Source organism: Ixodes scapularis, unplaced genomic scaffold (genome assembly GCF_016920785.2).
Source record: "Ixodes scapularis isolate PalLabHiFi unplaced genomic scaffold, ASM1692078v2 PGA_scaffold0__279_contigs__length_252992795, whole genome shotgun sequence".
NCBI lineage: Eukaryota > Metazoa > Arthropoda > Arachnida > Ixodida > Ixodidae > Ixodes > Ixodes scapularis.
In genome coordinates, this window is record NW_024609835.1 from 146,810,828 (window position 1) to 146,828,725 (window position 17,898).

Consider the following 17,898-nt stretch of genomic DNA (forward strand, 5'->3'; position numbering starts at 1 on the left):
ATGCCGAATTCACACATCAGGCCATTCGCCTGAAGGTGCATCTCAACTGCCCCTAGAGGGGGTTCCTACCCTTGACAGCTATTTCAAAATAAACTGTACCGGCCACAACTAGTGTCGATTAACGTCCTATTATAAATTTTGGGACAAGGCTGCTATCAGTGCGATTGCTCATTCCACGCTGCACGAAAGAAAAATATAACTCGGTGCTGGAGGCAAATAACACTTGCAAAGCGGCAGAGCAGATGGTAGAAATGTGGCCTCTCGGCGACTTATAAATAAAAAGCAAGAAGAAAGGACGAATTGAAATATGCATTTCGACAATGCGCAAAATCTTGCACACAAAGTATGTCTAAAAAAGAAAAGACAACTTTGCGCGTCTAGTGGGTTCGAACCACTGTCGCCAAGACGTCCGTATCGCCAAAGCAGCGCTACCACTTGTCCACAAAACGCGTGGAGGAACACATTTTTTTTCTGTATTTTCATGCGCACTACTTCAGTACCTTCGACAGCTTTGCACGCTATGTATGAAAAGGAGTATTAGTGCCCACTTTGAGAACCACACTGCGATTTGAAGCAACGCCGAAGGCTCGCGTCTCGCAGCGCCGCCTGTTGAATAACCATTCGAAGAGGTTGCACACTGTCAAGGTAAGAGTGTTCACACCGAAGAGCTCTCTTTACAACGCCTACACACACACACACACAGAGCTCACAATTGAAGGGGGCCACTGAGGTTTTAAGAGCCACTGATCGTAGTAATCGCATTGCAAAGACGCCGCGTTGTCGTAGATTGCTTTTCACCAGCTAGTTCCTGTAGGAAGGAGGCCAAGGCTGTGGGATTCATCGCTGGAAACGTAAAGGAACTAAGCAAACGACGAGAGGCTCGCGGACGAGGTTCGTGGGAGCCGACGACGTCCAAGCCACGATCCGAGCAGGCCTAGTTGCAGCCTTGCTTCCGAGAAGACTGGATATTCTTTCCGGCTGGCACACAATACTTAGACAGCATGCTTGCGGCCGATGTGGATTGCAGGAGGTGGATAGCAGGACAACCAATGCACAAAAGATAGGTTGAGCACGACACAGAGCACGCACAAAGAAAGATTGTCGCCGCCATGTTGAAATAAAACGAAGCTGAACCAGGCCAAGCTACAGTTTAGTACACAATGAAGCTGAGAAAGGCCAAGCTTCAGTTTTAGTACACAACCAACATACTTCATTGCAAATAATTAGATAAATGTTAAAACAAATTTTTTTGCCTTTAAAAGTTGTAATGTATGTCACTAAAACAGGAACATTCACGTAGCGTCAAATGAGTTTCGTAGTAGCCACTGTCGTCGGAACCAGCGAACGTTGCCGCATCGCCATCGCCACCGTTACTAAAATGAAAAACAAAGCAACCTACAAACTTCCGGGCGGTTTCAGGCCTTTAGGCTTTCGAATTAGCATCGAAGAACGTTCTTCGAAAAACAAAAAGTGTCCCAGGTGCCGGCGTGCCCACGGAACCAGCTGTGGATTTGAGTCTACTTGGTGGGTACTCGCCCATTCGTTTTACTTTTTACGTGCTTTCTTTTCGGAGCGTTTGTGACTTGTCCTTGTGTTTGTGTGTGCAGGAAGCGTGAAGGCGAACGTGTCCGGCTCCTTGTCGCACACGTGCTTTGCGCATTGGATGACCTTCGAGCTTTACCCAAGGAAGTCCCGGAACCGACCTGTCACTGAGCTAGCAGTCAGATTGCGGGAACGCACACAGAGGCGAAGGTCCCACCGAAGCCGGAGGGGGGGGGGGACGGGACATCGTAAGTGTATCGGGGAGCTTTATCTCGTGGATCGGTGGACAAGACGACTTCTACAAATCGGGTGGCGGCTTGGTACCACCTAACTAGGCGGTGTGTTTCGCGGAACCCATGACTGCTAAAGGCATCCATTACGTGTTAGCGCTCGTATTTGCACCCCGTTTGCTTTCACTGCGGGTGGTCGAATTCAAGTTCGATTCTCTGTATTGATGATGTTGCTTGCGAAGAGTATAAAGAGTTCTATTTTGACTAGGGCACGGACATTTATACAAAATGCTGTATATGTTGCACTTACTTGCTAGCCCTCTGGCTGTGGTTCATTGTGGAGGTATTGTGAAAAAACGCGCATTGAGTAGTTACAAAAATATATATATATATAAATATATATATATATATATATATATATATATATATATATATATATATATATATATATATAATGTAGTGTCGAGTATCATACAACGGCACTCTTGCAGAACGTTCACGTGCCGTGCAATGGCACTCCAGTCACGCCTTCAAGTGCCGTCCGAATGTCTTCTGTAAAGCGAATTGTCAAAACGAGTTTTTCGAAGTTGTAGCGCAGCTTAGTGGAAATTGTAGCGTAGCTCACCTCATAGGCAGTGGACCCGGGTTTGATCCACAGAGTGGGCTTACTTTTTTAAATCTTTTTCTCAAACATTTTGTTTCGTCGAGGCATTTGGCCATATTTACGACATTTCTTTTTTACCATTAAAGGGGTAGGGAAACAAAATTCCAGCGCTCATTTTCTAGCTTGAATGTGTTGCCTGTTGCACCTTAACCTCAACAACACCAGTCTTCCGTTGAAAGGCACAAAAAAACTAATTTTAAAGCTAAATAAACAATCTTTCAATGTGCACCTGGTGGATGCATGCGGAGCCTATTTGGGAGGTAGTCTAGCAACGTTGTGGAATCTGCTACATAGTCGTGACATTTCAACATTTTCCTTCTTAGCTTTCCTCCTAGCTGAGCTCCGAAATCGCGCATTGTACCAAACGGTCCAAGAAGGCGGAAAGGAAGCACTCCCCTCTTTCTCGAACCCTCGTTCGTGCAACCGGACACAGCCATTCTCCCCCTAGAAGATTAAATCGTCGCTCGAAACTCGAACAAAAATTGCTGTCCCCACCCCGTTGAGCCCTGAGCTGAGAGTGTTGTGGAAGCTACGTGCTTCTTGCGCCAGCCACACGCTCGTCACCCCAGGGGTACTTCGAACGGCTCGGTTGTAACGTGCCGACGCTATTGACACCACCACAACGCTGACAGCGCCACCAAGGGCAAAGCTCATAACCACGCCTGCCTTGCTACTCCACGAACGCGGGAAATCGTTTCTTTCTGTGTTTGTTTGCGCCGGATATCCCATGTCGCATCGCGCTCTCCGTTCGCTTCTCCTCGAGCGCTTGCTCGAGTGCACCGTTTGGAACGAAAAATATAGCCAGTCGTTCAAGATACAAACGTGCGATTATCATTTATGGTTATTATCCGTCATGCTTGACCCATTTCCGAATGAAATTTGAATATTTAAGTTTTTGATTCCGTACGTACCTCTTTAACACTGAAAAAAAAATGGATGTTGTCGACGAAACTTTGCTTAAAAAAATGGTATGGGCATCCCTTTCAGGAGGTACATGGGGACAGCGGGGCTTGTTATGGGACAGAGGGACTGGACGCTGCGAAGCGACATGTGCAACGGGGCCAAGTAAGTTAATAGTTTTGTAATTAGCAGCGGCATACTGTCGCCGCGAGGCGACATGAATGCAGGCGGGGGGTTGGTTAACGAGCTCCCCAGGGATACACGTGCTGTTCGACTTTCTTTCGGATGGCACTTGTAGGCGCGGTTGGAGTGCCGTCGGATGGCACTGTAGACAGCCCAAAAACAATAGAAAATGCGGTGTTTTTCGAACAACTTTTATGATGAGATCATGAACTGATTTTTCAACTACTTCCTCCTCAGCTTTCCTCCTCAGTACTTAAGCAAAGTGAGAAATCATGTGGTCGTATTTCACTGAAAATTCTGCCAGCACTCTGAGAGCCGGCATGGACCAAGCCCTCCATAAAAGTCACACTTCACATTTTTGCAAGCGCCGACAACCATGAAGGGGTGAAGCGACAAGCGATGGCGACCCTTTTTCGCTATCGCTCAGCCGCACGACGAGGCACACTGCATGAAAGCGACAGAAGCAAGTGATCAATGCGATGAGCGACGTTTTCTAGTAATTCAAGAACCGAGCAGCGTTACAGGCGACAGTGAGAAATCTCCGTCGCTGTCGCCGATGCTCGTATCGTTGCTCGCTAAATCGCTTACACGCGGTCCAGCCTTAATTGTCTGAAAGCGAGAGACACATGCCATGACCTGAGTGCTGCGCTGCCACTCACCTCCAAGTGCCTCTCATTTCAGGGCTACACGGGCCTCCTGCTCAGGCGCTTTGATGCCACTTTCGAAACTAGCACAAACTGATCAAGGGGTTTAGGCGGGGTTAGCCATCCGGTGTGTTTACCGCACCATTATTTTCGGTGCCTCGACAGTCCACAGTAGCTTCACAGTCACAAGTTGGGACGCCATGACGACAGCGGCACTTGTGCCTGCTTGTCTTATTCACCAGAGGTTTGAAGACGAACTGTAGACTTTCGACAGCATGACACTTTCGGTTTCGTAACATTATTGTTGCTGCCTTGGGACAACCCTTAATACATGGGAGGAACAGGATGGCAATTGCACCAGTGGGGAATACGTCCAGGCACTATACCTGTAATAAAACTTGCTTGAGCACATGTTTATTTAAGATTATGTTTACACTTGCAGCATTACCTTGGAGGCGGGGTTTCCCTACCAGAAGAAAAATTTGACTGGACCATAGGTAAGGCCAAGTTCGACTCGCGCTGCTGATCCTGTTGGCCCTTTGCCTCTACAAGGGCGAGGACCTGGTTAATAGGAGTGTTGCAGGCCAACATTCCAGGCGTGACAGAGTATGGCGCCGTGGGAAGGAAGCCCATTACACCTGCCAAAGTGGATGCAATTGCAGGTGCGTGCCTTGCTGCATGTCCACCTTCCCGGCTCTAAACTATGCAGCAATTGGCAGGGTCAGCATCGTGCATTATATAGATTTTGTAGACCATACGCAAAATAGCTCTTGGGTATCACCATCTTGCCGCTCGGAGCCGACATGTGGTTGGTTTTGCTATCTGGAATGTGCAAATGGCACTATACCTCGTCTTGCCTACGCATTGACTAACTGCGAAAGCTGTTCAAGCGCAAGCGGGTAGCCTTGACTGGAGCAGCCGTTGACGCGTGATCCAAACCACTTAGCGTGCACTTTTAGCAGTCACAGCTAACAATGGTTGTTCACCCATCTAATGTTTGTTGAGCCTCACAAATATACAGTGAATTCAGTTGGCATTCAAGTAGCTATCTCCTTTTTTAATTCGGTGAAGAACAAAAAAAGGAAACACTTGCCAGTCACTATTTCCCACAACTAGGAAATTTTGTTTTAGTGATAAACATGCTATTAAAATATTGAAACATTATTTTCAGCCATTATCTTTTAGTGTATACCTTTGTCTTGGCAGCAGTCACTGCCGAAAAAAATCACACTCTTTTAGATTCTAACGACCACAGCTGATTTGGAACTTTCTCGGCTCTGTCTATTGGCTGACATGTTTACTTTCTTGGAGCTGCCAACAGAGTGATTCGGGGAAAGAGGGTAACTCTGTGTGTCCTATAATGAAAGAGTACATTATGTACTATGCTTAAAGGGATACTGATCCTAAATCTGTATTTCATCTAAAAATGCAGTGGGAGTGTTCAACTAGAAGCTACACACCCGAAGACATCACGTTTATAACAATATCTTGAATGGATTTGTTGGATACAATATGTTGAATAAATTAGAAGACGAATACTATGCGCCATGGCGCATAGTATTCGTTTTCTAATTTTTTTCTAGGTATTCAAAAGCTAATAAATTTTGTGAACAGATCGTTCCACAAAGTAGCCATCAACACGTACACACCCAACTAATGCTACCCGATTTTTCTATTTTATTTCTAAAATTGTCACTTACATTTAGCGATGCGTTCTTGGCATTCAATACACTGTTCATCAGGTTGTCCGCAGACCTCTTCACGATGTATAATTCGTGCATTACTTTGGTATTTGTTGATTTTTCTGGAAACAGGTGCCAGCAGGTACGGGCATAGACAATGGTAATCATATTCGTGCATCGGTAGAACTTTTTTTTGTTATTTTATTTTAAAGCCTGCAATTTCGTTTTGAAAGAACTTCGTGGTTCCCATGGCGAAGTTGCAAACATTATATTGGTGCGCTCAAAACCAATCCAAGGTCAGAACTAATGCCAAGGCATCTAAAAAAAAATAATGTGACCAGAAACAATGTTTTTTATTATGTTGTCAAGCTAGGCCTCGCAAATGTTAGCCGAATTGGGTTCACTAATACTCACCCGTGTAGGAGGGTGTCTTTAGTGCCCATGCTTGTTGTTTAATTAGACCTTGAACATAATTCATTACTACGGAGGACTAGCATTACGAATGAGTTTTCTAGTTAACGGTGGTGTTCCTGTTAACAAACCATTGTATTGAGTGGGTAGAAAATAAGAGTGAAGAAGTGAACTTTGGTCTTTAATGGCAAGTTGGTTCATATGGAATCATTTTTGCTTTAGTGGAGGCTCAACTATGCACGACACTGAAGGGATTCTCCTTTCAGTCGACGGAGACAATGGTACCACAAGAGCCAGCGAGGGAAAGGGAACGGGACCTCTTGGTGTCAACACCTTGCCGTCTGCGTGGCTCTGCCCAGAACGGTGCAGTTTTTGTCGAGGTAAACAATTAGGCCATATGAAAGTTTTCCGGATAACAAAAAACATGACTCACTTGCCTGCCTTGCTGTTAAGAATCCAATGCAGCACTGAAATTTTAGAGTTGCAGATAATGTCACAGGTAGGATAGATAACCTCTACACTCCCAGAGTTCTGTGGACTAAGGGGCTGCCCAAAGATTACACAGCAGGATGACGCCCCGCTACAGCGCACCAGCATATGTCGTACCATAGCCTCCATTATTCTGACAAAACCTGGCAGATTGCCACGAGAAGCGGTCGCCGAAATGGAAAAGGTGCTGTGACATACAACGGAGGAGAGTCTCGCCGCAGTGGACGCGAAACACGAAAGAAGTATGTTTCGGGTCCTCGCCACTGCAAGAGCTGTGTGCTGACGTCGAGGTTCCCCGAGGAATGGCTGTTTAATGCTCTGTGCTACCGAATCCTCACGCTCCAAATCTGTGACCAGGCACTCTATGACTCCGTCGCTGAACTGGCAGGCTTTGTGAGTATAAAGGTGCTATGGTCATACTCAAATCCACTTTACTTGTTTTTTTTTTTCAGAGGGAGAGCATCTTTTTGTTTTCATTTTTAAAAAGAGGGTTAGATTTTAATGATTAAATTGGCGCAGACAGCCACTAACAAGCTCCGTTTGCTGTCGTCAAGGCCTACGCTATTCTTATCAATGCCGATCTTCGCAAAAGAAAACAAGATAGGGGAAGGGACAAGAGCGGAGTAAAGCCGTGCCGTTTTCGTGGTCGATGTAACTACTCATTCTAAAGATAAATCACATGTAACTATGGCTGTTTAAGATAAATCTGTTTGAAAGGGTGACTTCGCTATGCCAATCTGTAAACATATTTTTGTTAAACCTGGAGACCAAATGAGATACGTATCATCCGCTGTCTTCTCAACTAGCTTTTTCAATATTTTATTAGGAGTACTTGGCCATGACTTAAAACAAACCAAAGACAAGATTCATGCTCATATTCGAAGGCGGTTCTTTCCTGCCAAACTTCGGAAACATTTGTCTAAGCAGAGATGATAAACAAATTACTATTAGTTTTAGTGTCCCGCCTTTTCTGCATCCAAAAGATGCCTATATCGGTACAGCACACGAAAAGTTATAGGATACTTTGTAATGCAGATATGCATTATTTTGTTGCTCAGATAGAAAATTGTGATGATTACTACCTTGTAGTAGGCCTTGTACATGAAGCGTACCCTCACATGCACACAGATGTTGAAGCAAGCTTTTAGCCCTCTCTAAATTCCATCGTGGCTTGCATTTGTTACAACTAAAAAGGGAGCACAATAAGACGGGGACGAGAAAGGAAGAAACAAGTGCTCACTACCAACTAGTTTATTCAGAAAAAAGTCTTCCCTTCTTTCCTTATCCCTATCTTAATGTAGTCTTTTTTCATTGCAGCCACGAAACAGCTTGCCCAGCAAAAACTTTTATAATGCTTTCTTTGACTGTACTAGACACTCTCAGTAGATAAGCCCCAGTCTTGCCTAGAACCTAGCTTATGCAGGGTGCGGCAGAACAGGTACAACTAGACTTAGTACCCTCCCCTCTTTCCTCAGTAGGGACCCTGCCCCTTGTGCTTCAAGTGCTCTCAGTGCACTTGCTGATTTATTACTTACGTTCACTTTGAGTCCTAAATTGATATTCGTTTCAAAGAAAAAAGTAGACAATAGCAGCAGCAGCCTCCCCCACCCCTCCACTCTTTATCTGCCTCCATGGGAATATTTTAGGTTCCCCCTGATGGCTAAGGTAATTTTGAATGCAATGGTCTGCATTTTATTGTGTCCATCTGTAACCTGAAGCAACATCAGGGTATCTACCAACCTGACATTTTCACAGAAATCGACAAAAGTTGGCTTCATCAGGGAAAATGACCACTGAAAGCGGAACGGCGATACGGATATTGGCGGTTGCGCATGGGCACGACTATGCTGAATAACGTTTCCGAATTATGATACTTAGACCCAGAAGTGGTCAGAAAGATTTTATCAAAGTAGTCAAGGGCAATTCTAGAAAAGTCAAGGAATTTGAAATCAGTAATTTGGAAGACACACTCATGCACTAGTTTCACCATACGAAACACTTCACGATCAAGTGAGAATTGGGGAAAGCAAAATATAGAAAGGCAGCAACGGGCGTCCGCCTCACTAGCCCGCTCTCTGCATGGACTCTGCTGCATGAACTTTCCATCTATGACACTGTGGGCACTTAACATGTCCTCAACAATTTTACTTTGCTCACCTACAGCTTTGTCTGACTTCAAAAATTTATTTCTTATCATTGGCTTTTTTTTTCCCAAGGCCCAGTAAAGGCTTTCGGGAACCCGACGTTACCGTTCACTGGAAAGCAGCCTTGGACATCTGGCAGCATGTGCGTTCTCTGCGAGGACCTATGAATCGACGTCCTGGACGTTTGAGCAGGAATCTCTCGGGTAATAGCCATGTACTCAGCGTAGAAAGGTCAGTACGTAAGGGGGGGGGGGGGGGGGGGGGCGGGGGAATCGACGAAGCACAACTTTTGTGCTTGAGCACCTCATGGGTAAAAAAATACAAAGACTTCGGTAAGATCTGTGAAAGTTGTGACAGCACTCGGAGCACATTCCTAGAACAGGGAAAAAGAATTACCAATAACGGTTATTGTTTTAATGTTTTCCATATGCATTTGGTAAATACCCCAGCTATAATACAAACGTTTGTGTGTTTCATTGTGTATCCAAACTTCTGTTAGATATCTTTTTTTGTGCATCTGCTGATCTGAGGATCCAAACCATAAAAGAAGAAACTGCAAAAAAGAAAAACAAAGCTTTGAAAAAAACTCCAAGTAGGCAAACCAAGCTTTTAGGAAACTTGTTATTTTTTATTATAATTTATTCCTCAACACCAAGCAAGCCAAGCAAGCCTTCACACAACTTGTTATTCTAATTTATTTTCGTTCTTGTCTAATAGTTATACCAGCTTTATGTATTAGTATTATTTCCTATGATGTTATTTGTTTAGTTATTGTGATTAAAACACTTGTGATAAGCCGAAGCAGGCTTTTGAGCCAATATGTATCGCATTAGTTTCTAATAAAATAATGGTTTTAAATACTTGTTTGTTTTGCAGTACCTGCGTGGTAGGATTCATGAAGTTGAATTTGCACAAATGGCAAAGATATGAGCTGAGACAAAACAGCTATCTTTATTGTTAAATTTGAAGGTTCCTGCAATTTATTGCCACCCACCTGTCCACTCACAGCAGGCATGAGGCAACAGAACATGCTCGTTCACACCAGCTCTTGCCAATAGTCCAGACATGTGATAAAGAAGATATACAACCTATTGTAAATGATAAGTAAATCAAACAAATATAAAGTTAAGCTGCCATTTCAAAAAAAAACTTTAATTTTTTTTGTTGTTGTGTGAAAAATCCAATGTAACAAAACAATGCTGTCCTGAAAGCTTCTGTTGAGTTTCATGATCAAATTTAGAGCAGCATTCAGTTCAGCATCGTTAAGACCATCATCGTTCATTTTTCTATGTTTCATTACAGGAAATTGTAAGATATCAGTTCTGCATTTCGACGTTTACACTTGCAGACAATTGATGTTACCGCTTCTTTTAGTTGGAATCGATGTTTCCATTTCAACTTTTATACTTTCACACAGTTGTTATTACTACCCTTTTTTAGGAAAATTCACGTTGAACCTCGCAGGCAGCAAGAAGTATCCTAACGCTCACAATGCCTCCCTTTGTTCAACAAACTGATACTTGACAAGAGCTGCTATACTCCAGACAAAGTGAGAGTCAGCACTGACTATCTTTCGGAGAGTCGCTCATACACTCCCATGACTTTTTTGCCATAGGAGTCGGGGGACTCTTCATAAAAGGAGGGTCCTCACAACTCTTGCTACAGAGTCACGGGGATTACCAGGAAGGAGTCGTGTGACTCTTTTTCTCCGTTCGATAAGAGTCGCGAAAGAGTCGCAGTTGACTACGTCACCTGGAGTCGCGCATACACTACCATGACTCCAGTGTGATGAAAGTCGCAGGACTCTTTTTTTAAATAAGAGCCAATATACTCTACACACTGGAGTCGTGGAGGAGTCAAATCTGCGGCGCGCCAATACCCCCCAAGGAGAGTCATAGCGACTCTTTTTTTTGAGAGTGTGAACGTCACCAAGTTGTTGTTCTCAAAGCTTTTTTTTTTAATGCACGTTTTTTTGAACGGCGGAGATTTCCGAGGTTAGGGAAACGACAAGGGGAACTCTTCATCTTCCTTCAAGGTGGTCGATCAGTGCGGGCAGCTCAGAGTCGGCTCGTTGGAGTGCGGCCATATCGTCAACGTTGACTGCGAGAAAACTGTCTACGTCGTCGTCCTCGTCGCCGGCTAGAGCTCACTCCACGGGGTCCCTGTCAGGCAATCTGTGTCTCTGTGCGTGTGGCCAGACTTGTACACAACGGACATGTCGAATTCCTGCAGTCGTAGGCTCCATCGGGCAAGGCGTCCGGTGGGCAAGGCGTCCGGCGGAGTGGTATTGTGTGACCACTTTCAACATACGGCCTTAAAAGTAGGAAAGATGCTTGATCATCGCTCAGATGACCGCAAGACATTCATTCAGCGTCGTCTAGTACCCTTGCCGAGCGTCTGATTCGCATAGGAGATCAGTCCTTTTATGCCTTTCTGTACTTCTAGAAGTACTGGACCAAGCCCCGTCCCAAGCAGCAAGGAATATGGCCAAGCATTGGCCGATTGCTGGGAATGGTTTTGGCCAATGGCCAGAGAGTGGCCATTCATCGGCTAAAGCTTGGCCGATGGCTGATGGCCAGTGGCCATTGGCCAATGGCCAGAGAAAGGCCAGTCATTGGCGAATGGCTGGCCACTGTCTGGCCACTGGCCGAAGGACCATTGCCAGCCATCGCCCAAAGAGTGGCAAAATCTGTGCTGCTTGGGGTATTACTGGCGACCTTGTGGACTTCAGTCACGGCATGCTGGTCCAAATGGGCCAGGAGCGGAGGCGTCTGGAGTTTCTGTTTCAGCAGATCGACTGCATGCCGTTGCCCTTCTGCCAAATGGAAATTTACGGTCTCTTTCGTTAGGCCGGTGTGCGCCGCAGAGATCTTCGCGAAATCTTGAACGAAACGTCTGTAATGGGGGCACGAGTTCGAGAAATTTCCCCACGACCTTCGTGTCTCGCAAGGGTGAAAATTCGGCCAAAGCGCGTGTCTCCGCAGGGTCAGGACGAACACCTTTGTTTCTTACGACATGGCTTAAGAACTTTAATTCATCGTAAGCGAACGGAAAGTTCGCTTGGAAAAAGCGGACTTTGGAAAGTTCGTTCGGAAAAAGGCGCGGAGTCGTTGCAGGTGCTCGTCGATATCGCTGAAAAGGCAACTCCACCTTATATATATATATATATATATAATATAGATATATATTGTCCAAAACAATGTAGCCTTTTTAGTATCACCTAGGACGACCACACTTCAAATATTACGACCTAGTTCTGTCTAAATGTTTCTTCAACGGTCCAGTAAACTCTGCAACAGGCCAAGTTTTCCGAATCCGCTGCCTTGAGCGGGTGAATTGAGGCGCAACCAACAGGACACTCAAGGCTACGGTGTGGGCGTAGCCAACATGGAGCTAAACGTCATCTCCATTGCCTCTTTTTGCTTGTTTTTACTCCTGCGGGCAAGTGTAGCGGGTGACGTCAGCAACATTTCCTCTCGGCACTCAGTGGTGTCCACGTGCTTGGCGTAACACGCCTGCGCAGCGCGCTTCAAGGGAGCCGTCTGGCCGTCTCGCCGTGGTCTCGCGTCCTGCCGTTACCGTCGTCCCCTGCGTCATAACCACCTTCGTCGTCTCACCGTTTGAGATTATTTTCTCTCAGAGTTTCGTTTACACTACGGACACTGTGTGGGCAGATTGTGCCTGAGTTGTGCAGGCGTCGTCGAATGCCCTAGACATTAAAAAGTGGTGAAGAGTGAGGTGCAGAGGACACTAGCGCCTGGCACGCGCCCGCCCCAATCCCGCCCGTCGTTGCGTAGAGGATCACGTGACATCTCGTACCACGTGATAGCCATGTTCTTGGCGGTCCAAGGCCAATGTTTCCGGATTGAGCCGAAGTTTCGGTTTCCGATTTGTGCTCTTAGTGTTTAAACTTAAATTGAGCAATATTTATTCCCTCTTTTGCAAAGCAAATAACGTAGTGTCTTTACAAGAGCTTTGTAGTGTGAAATCAATCATCATTCCAAATCGTCGGAACTCCGCGAAGTTTTGCTTTAAGAACATTATTGATTTAGACAAGACAGCTCTGTAATTTTAAACAGGATAGTACAGTGTCCATGGCACGCTGGAAAGTGGCTGGTGCCGGAGAAAGTTTGAAAGGCATTATATTAAACATGTGCAGTCGTCTTATCACGGTCCCGCTCGTAGACTTCGACCTGCCAGTAGCCACACTTGAGGTCCATCAAAATGTAGTAACGGGCCTGGCGTAGTCGATCTAGCGTATTGTCGATGCGGGGAAGCGGATAGACGTATTTCCTTTTTACAGAATTCAGCCTTCTATAGTCCACGCAGAATCTCAGCGTTCCGTCCTTCTTCTTTTCCACCACTACGGGGAATACCTGAAACTGTTTGAAGGCTGGATGATGTCGTCCTAGGGCATTTCCACAAATTGTTCTCGATTTACCTCCCGTTATTTCACGAAGACACTTAATGGAGTCTGGTGGACAGGATTGGCATGTTCATCCGTAACAATGCGATGCTTGGCAATCGTCGTCTGGCGACCCTTGATAACGTGGTGAATCTTTCGCAGTAATCGGCGTGAAAATTAGACGGCTGTCGTCGTTCTGAGGCTGGGAGGGTAGGGTTGACGTCCGGCTCTAAAGGCGGCGTCAGCTTGTGCAGCAATAACGAGGAGTCTTCTGAGATGGAGGCGATCGTGGCTGAGTACGAGAGTTCCTTGACGTGACCAACGAATATGCTCTGCGTGACGTGCTGTGAATTTTTTTAGAAGTTCGTCTGAAGGGCCATAGTGCGCTCCTCCTTGAGCCCAGTTACCCTCCTGGAAATGCGGATTCGTCTCCCCAGGAGCAGTTAAACGTTTCCTTCCAACAAAGCTTCACCGCACATACTGTTGCGACCCCGTTCGGCACAAAAACACTTTGCAGCGGCGGCTGGTTCACATGGCCGGCAAGGACTTGCACGGCGGCTGACGTCTGATCTCAATCTTCCGAAAAGGAATAGCTTTATCTAGCGTCCACCTGTTCCCTCGAAGGTCGGTGACGGTACCGTATTCATAGAGAAAGTCTACACGTCGGTCCTCCTGGGTTCTGGTTGTTCCGGGCGGGCGTAATGGATCCGTTCTTCGCGACGCCGGGAGTGCTACTGTGCTGGAGGCTCATTACGCGGAGGCATTACATACGGGCGAGCAGGAGACTGTGATCGGCGGGCCATCGCGACGTACACAGCCTCGGTTCCTCCGTGGCTGGCACGTCGGTGAGAGCCTGCGGCTGGAAGGCTCAATGTACTCTTTTCGACCAACCTCGGCGATCAAGAGCGAGGACGGCCTTTCGGCAGTAGGAAGCAGCTGCTTGAGCTCAACCCGGACGACGTCGCCAATAATCTCGCGGATGCCCGGTATGCTGGTGCCGATGTCGCATATGGAACGCGTTCGATGTTCGACGCCTCCGTCACGAAAGCCTCGACGGTCACAGGTGGTTTGCGCCCGAGAACCCCAAATATGTTTTCCTTGAGTCCCCGCATGAGGATTCTCACCTTCTTTGCGCCAGGAGCGTCGAAACGCTCGGCTGCTGAGTCAAAACACGTATTCGAAGAAGCTGACGATGCTCTCGAGGGGCCTTTAACCCTCGCCCGAAGGAGCTCTTCAGCCTGTTCTTGTCGTTGCTGCGACGCAAACGCTCGATGGCGCTCATCTTTAAATGCTTCCCAGGTGGTGAGCTGGTGATCGTCGTCTTGTAATCTTCATAGCAGGTACATGCCTTTCCCTCTAGGATGAAGTAGACCTTCTGCAAGCATTGCTCCGGCGTCCACCCACTATCTCCGGCAACTCGCTCGTACTGGTTGATCCAGTCCTCGGGGTCCCTGCAGACGTCGCCTTGGAAGGAATAAGGCGTTCTGGGTGCGCGAGGCATAATGACGATGGAGGGGTCGGTCGAAGCCGGCGACGTCATCGTCTTGTTTATCTTGAGCGTGGAATGAGGTACCCCGCAACTCCACCAGAAATGCCACGGATGAAAGCGAAGACACGACAGATAATGAACTGAAAATAAAGGCTTAATCGGTGAACTTGTGCCAGAAATAATAGAAAAAACAAATGTTGAGAAAGTAGCAGCGGGCGTTGTTGGCGGCAACCGGGAGCGAGGGTGCGCCGGCGTGACACCTGGCGTGCGCGAGACCGAATGTGCCTCGTCGTAGTGAGAATTCGAGTGAGTCGGTAGTCGGTAATGCCGCGCTCGGCTCCTAATCTACTATGCACGGCATATTGCATATTTGACCTAGAATGTTCTGAAGCTCTAAACTCGTAAAACACAATGTTGGTGCCGAAGTTCAGGGCGCGCACTATTGGACCATCACGACGATGACTTCGAGCTTTTGTCACCGGCGTCCAATGGGTGCGCCCGGCGATCTTTCGGCTCCAACTTTGCGCTTAACGAGTTTAGGTCCCCTGGAATGAGCTAGGGTGATTTTCACTAGGGAAGCCTCTTCTGGCCTCCTTATTTTTTTACACTGTGGGTAAGAGTTTACGCTATTCTTGCGGATGAAGGAAGAAGCGTTTGTTTTCAATAATGCACGCGGCAATATTGTGAAATTTTATTATTTACATTATATGTATTTTACATAAAGAAAAATTGTTTTCTATTTCGACCATCAGACTCGTTCCCTTGCTTCAATCGCCCCTCGATAAACAATTAAATAGCTTCGTATCCACCTGCCGGGGATTTGAGTTAGCGTCTCCTTTAAGAACAACGAAGCAAAACTTTCGCAAGATAGCAGATATGTTCTTGTAGCAAAACAGAGCAACTGAGGCGGCAGTTACCACTTTTCGCAAGGGAAGAAACTCATTATTTAGAATCATGAGCAAATATTAATTATTGGAAAGACGACCACATGGTACAGCGATGCCCCACACATATCGCTGCAGCTGGTTCAAATCTGGTGAATATTAGGGGTTGTTGCAAGTTCGGTTTTGGTACGTGTTACTACACCATAAGTGTATCCACGTGGCACGCCAGAGAGACGCCTAACTTGGCACAAGCTTGGCAATCATAGGAGCCTAAAATGAACCCAATACGGTTTTGCTCCAAGGTTTTAGTTAATGCCAGAGTAGTGTTTTGGTGTTTCAACGGCTTTTCTCTTGCTTGCCAGAGGCGCCACAGAATTGCAAAACTGCCCGACTTGAGCAAACGTTGTCAGATGGCAGCAAACTACCAGCAGTGAAGGCTACATGTGGCACCCTTTTGGAAGTTTTGGGCCAAAGGTGCCACATGAAAACCGAAAAACAACCAAAAGTTCAACCCAACTCTGGTATTAGTTTGTGAATTAGGGCTAAAAACCCAGACACTGTCAAAAAATGAAATTTGGCTTTAGCTGGATGTTTTCGGACTTTTTAAGGCCCGAAATTATCAACAAAATAAAACAGTATTTACTCGAGTAACAGTCGCAGTACTTATGAACAAGGCCCTGGCGTCTGCTTTCCCACAGAACACATATACAGCCAATCCATGCGTTGCGCATAAATAACATCGCGAATACCTAGATCAAGAACACGAGTCTCCATGCAAATGCAATCTTCACAGATGATATCTTTGCACGAAGGCGTTATCACTGTCCTGTTAGCAGCCGGAATCATGCTGTCGATCGCGGCGATTGGCAATCCGCGTGCTCTGCAGAAAAGAGAACCCTCAGGTTTTCTCCATAAACATTGCGGCTATTTTTCCAGTAAATACAGAAAATCTCTGTCAAAATAACTCTGCTACCTGGAAAAAGCTTGCACCAGAGCAACGCAATGATTTCAATAGGCGCCGTCAAATAGGACAGTTATACAATGGCGTCTGATTCAACTAGAGCACTGGTGCGCTCGTAATGTTGCCCCTCCTGCTGTGAATCCAATATCAAAATGTTGGAATGATATCAGCTTTCGTCGGTAAGGAATATTCCGTAATAAAACAAGTTTTATGCTGCATTCGCCGTTTTGGCTCTGGTATATAGCGATTTTATATTATTAATTAAATAAATCAAACAAGTAACCTTTAACAAAATTACTTGTTAAATAATAGGGCTGTGTAAAGAAGAAATATTACATAAAATAATTAAAGATATTTTAAGAAAAATATTCGTATTCGTAGTTGATTGTTGCGCATAATTGGCAGTGATGAAGGCTAAGTGTAGAACAAAAATTAAGCAATGTTAGTTCTCACAAAGAGGACGGTCTACACTTGTGAAACGTCATGTTTCGGGTAAACGGTAACCAGTTTGGGATTCCAAATGTGTCATCTGTGATTTTGCTGAACAGTGGAGTTAGCTGCGCTCCCCCTTTATTTATGCTCAACTCGCGCAAAAGCCGCGCTTGGAAAGCCTACACAAACTTGGCAGTACAATCAGCAAGGTCACGTATTTTCCGAGGAAATTATCATACATTGTTTATACAGCATATATCGTGCATACAGCTCATAAATCTTAGGGGGTGGCTTATTATGGTAACGTTCTTTGCATCGTAATATCCTCTTCGGCACTTCTACCGAATAATGCCGGAATTTTCTTGAATGCAGAGGGACAATAAGATGCTCGTGATTTGCCACGTCCTGCAGGCCTTAAGATGCCGGTGAATACAACGTTTCCTTTTGGAAGGAGAGCGCTTATCTCTTGCCGCTCCTCCTGTTCTAGCATGAACAAATCATATTTCCTAAGTTTCAAATAGACCCAAAATAAATATGCGTGCTGCACTATACAATCAATGAGCTAAATGTACTCAAGCCGATAATCACGCTTATATCCTGAATGAACGGAGAAGGAGAACACAAGACCATGTGTAACGTGCAAGGAAAGCGACGCTAGAGTTTCGTTTTTAAAGGACGATAAGGGCTAATTTGTCTTCGTCTGTTTCACAAATTAAATAACGTATCAGTCCCTTGAGGAGAAGATTTCAATCTCATGAAGACGAAGGAGATGCTAGTAGAGTTTGACTTTCTTTTATGTTATTACGCCATAATTTTTAAACAGGGCTCCTTGGAGTTT